General features: G+C 39.5%; 1 pseudogene; it reads left to right on the top strand.

Annotated features, from left to right (window-relative positions):
• Positions 1-2,559: 2,559 nt before the first annotated feature.
• Positions 2,560-3,046, top strand: LOC105505105 (annotated as a pseudogene).
• Positions 3,047-3,792: the final 746 nt, after the last annotated feature.

The raw sequence follows: 3,792 nt of genomic DNA, 5'->3' as shown, positions 1-3,792 counted from the left end.
CAAGGGATGTAAAGGACCTCTTCAAGGAGAACTACAAACCACTGCTCAGTGAAATAAAAGAGGACACAAACAAATGGAAGAATATACCATGCTCAAGGATAGGAAGAATCAATATCGTGAAAATGACCATACTGCCCAAGGTAATTTATAGATTCAATGCCATCCCCATCAAGCTATCAATGACTTTCTTCAGAGAATTGGAAAAAATTACTTTAAACTTCAAAGAGCCTGCATTGCCAAGACAATCCTAAGCAAAAAGAACAAACCTGGAGGCATCATACTACCTGACTTCAAAGTATACTACAAGGTTATAGTAACCAAAACAGCATGGTACTGGTACCAAAATGGAGATATAGACCAATGGAACAAAACAGAGCCCTCAGAAATAATACCACACATCTACAACCGTCTGATCTTTGACAAACCTACAAAAACAAGAAATGGGGAAAGGATTCCCTATTTAATAAATGGTGCTGGGAAAATTGGCTAGCCATATGTAGAAAGCTGAAACTGGATCCCTTCCTTACATCTTATACAAAAATTAATTCAAGATGGATTAAAGACTTAAATGTTAGACCTAAAACCATACAAACCCTAGAAGAAAACCTAGGCAATACCATTCAGAACACAGGCATGGACAAGGACTTCGTGACTAAAACACCAAAAGCAATGGCAATAAAAGCCAAAATTGACAAATGGAATCTAATCAAACTAAAGAGCTTCTGTACAGCAAAAGAAACTACCATCAGAGTGAATAGGCAACCTACAGAATGGGAGCAAATTTTGGCAATCTACCCATCTGACAAAGGGCTAATATCCAGAATCTACAAAGAACTTAAACAAATTTACAAAAAAAAATCAAACAACCCCATCAAAAAGTGAGCAAAGGATATGAACAGACACTTCTCAAAAGAAGACATTTATGCAGCCAACAGACACAAGAAAAAAATGCTCATCATCACTTGCCATCAGAGAAATGCAAATCAAAGCCACAATGAGATACCATCTCACATCAGTCAGAATGGCAATCATTAAAAAATCAGGACATAACAGGTGCTAGAAAGGATGTGGAGAAACAGGAACACTTTTACACCGTTGGTGGCACTGTAAACTAGTTCAACCACTGTGGAAGACAGTGCGGTGATTCCTCAAGGATCTAGAACTAGAAATGCCATTTGACCCACCTATCCCATTCCTGGGTATATACCCCAAGGATTATAAATCATGCTGCTATAAAGACACATGCACACGTCTGTTTATTGCGGCACTACTCACAATAGCAAAGACTTGGAACCAACCCAAATGTCCATCAATGATAGACTGGATTAAGAAAATGTGGTACATATACACCATGGATACTATGCAGCCATAAAAAAGGATGAGTTCATGTCCTTTGTAGGGACATGGATGAAGCTGGAAACCATCATTCTCAGCAAACTATCACAAGGACAGAAAATCAAACACCACATGTGCTCACTCATAGGTGGGAACTGAACAATGAGAACACTTGGACACAGGGTGGGGAACATCACACACCAGGGCCTGTAGTGGGGAAGAGGATAGCATTAGGAGATATACCTAATGTCAATGACGAGTTAATGGGTGCAACACACCAACCTGGCACATGTATACATATGTAACAAACGTGCACATGGTGCACAAGTACCCTAGAACTTAAAGTATAATAAAAATAAAAATAATAATAATAATAAAATGAAGTATTATTACATTCTACACGGATAAACCTTGAAAATGTATTCTAAGAAAAAGAAGTCAGTCACAAAAATACTGCATATGATATGGATTCATGTATGTAAAATGTCCAGAATAGGCAAATCCATAGAGATGGAAAGTAAATTAGTTCTCGTCAAGAGCTATGGCTAGGTCCAGGGCTGGAGGCAAAGGGTTTTAAGGTAAGGGTGAGAAATGGAAAATAGGTTTGTAAAGGGTGTAAGGTTTCTCTTTAGAGTGTTGGAGAAATCCCGTCTCTACTAAAAATACAAAATTAGCCAGGCGTGGTAGCACATGCATGTAATCCCAGCTACTCAGGAGGCTGAGGCAGGAGAATCACTTGAACCCAGAAGGCGAAGGGTGTGGCGAGCCATGATCATGCCATTGCACTCCAGCCTGGACAACAAGAGTGAAACTCCATCTCAAAAAAAAAAAGTTCTAAAGTTAAATTGGAAATGGTTGCACAACTCTGTGAATATACTAAATTGAATGGTACACTTAAAATGAATTTTATGCTATCTAAAACATACATCAATAAAGCTGTGAAAAGAAAAAGAATAGAAGCTATGCCATAAATTGACCTTTTCGTATGTAAGTTAGAAACTTATCTATAATCAGGAGTTTCTCCAACCATTTTCTTGAGATATTTTAGTACTGGGTATGACTTATGTACACAAATAAGTAAGGTAGAATTTCTTCTAAATGTTTCATATTTTCTGTTAGGTACACTTTCTGAATTTTCTTGTTAACATGACAACACCATTCTTTTTGTTAAGAACTGCAGGCTTTGCAGATGCCACCACCACTGGGAACTCCATACTATCAGCCATGGTCAACCTCACCGTGTTCTTCGACACTGCCGTCAATGGCGAGCCCTTGGGCTGCATCTCCTTCAAGCCGTTTGCAGACAAGATTCCAAAGACAGCAGAAAACTTTTGTGCCCTGGAGAGAAAGGATTTGGTTATAAGGGTTCCTGCTTTCACAGAATTATTCCAGGGTTTATGTGTCAGTGCAGCAAGTTCACATGCCATAACGGCACTGGTGGCAAATCCATCTGTGGGGAGAAATTTGATATGAGAACTTCATCCTAGAGCATACAGGTCCTGGCATCTTGTCCACAGCAAATGCTGTACCCAACACAAACGGTTTCTGGTTTTTCATCTGCACTGCTAAGACTGAGTGGCTGGATGGCAAGCACGTGGTCTTTGGCAAGGTAAAAGAAGGCAAGAATATTGTGGAAGCCATGGAGCGCTTTGGGTTCAGAAATGGCAATACCAGCAAGAAGATTACTATTGCAGACTATGGACAATTCTAATAAGTTTGACTTGTGTTTTATCTTAACCACCAGACCATTCTTTCTTTCAGGTGAGCACCTCTCTACCCCATTTGTTCACAGTATCCTAGAATATTTGTGCTCTCACTTCAGCTCCCTTTGGGTTCTATGTTTTCCTTGTTCCCTTCCATGCCCAGCTGGATTGTAGAGTCAACTTTATGATTATGAAATAAAACCAAATAACAAAAAAATTAAAAAGTAAAATAAATAAAGAGCTGCAATCAGCTATGAGTAACAGAACTGCCTCGCACTAAAAAAAAGAAAAAAGAAAAAGAAAGGCAATATACAAATTAAACCAGTGGTGGTTCACTCCTGTAATCCTAGCACTTCGGGAGGCTAAGGCAGGCTGATCGCTGAGCCCAGGAGTTACAGACCAGCCTGGGCAACATGGAGAAACCCCATCTCTACAAAAAAACACAAAAAAAAATAGCCAGGTGTATTAGTCCATTTTCATACTGCTATGAGGAAATGCCCGAGAGTGAATAATTTATAAAGAAAAAGAGGTTTAATATATTCAGAGTTCAACATGGCTGGGAAGGCCTCATGATCATAGTGGAAGGCAAAGGAGGAGGAAAGGCACGTCTTACATTACAGCAGGCAAGAGAGTGTGTGCAGGAGAACTGCCCTTCATAAAACTATCAGATCTCATGAGACTTATTTACCATCACAAGAACAACATGGAAAAACCTACCCTCATGATTCAGTTACCTCCCACCAGGACCCTCCTA

This window comes from Colobus angolensis, unplaced genomic scaffold, assembly GCF_000951035.1.
Source record: "Colobus angolensis palliatus isolate OR3802 unplaced genomic scaffold, Cang.pa_1.0 Scaffold98, whole genome shotgun sequence".
Lineage (NCBI taxonomy): Eukaryota > Metazoa > Chordata > Mammalia > Primates > Cercopithecidae > Colobus > Colobus angolensis.
This window is presented reverse-complemented; position numbering and strand designations above follow the sequence as displayed.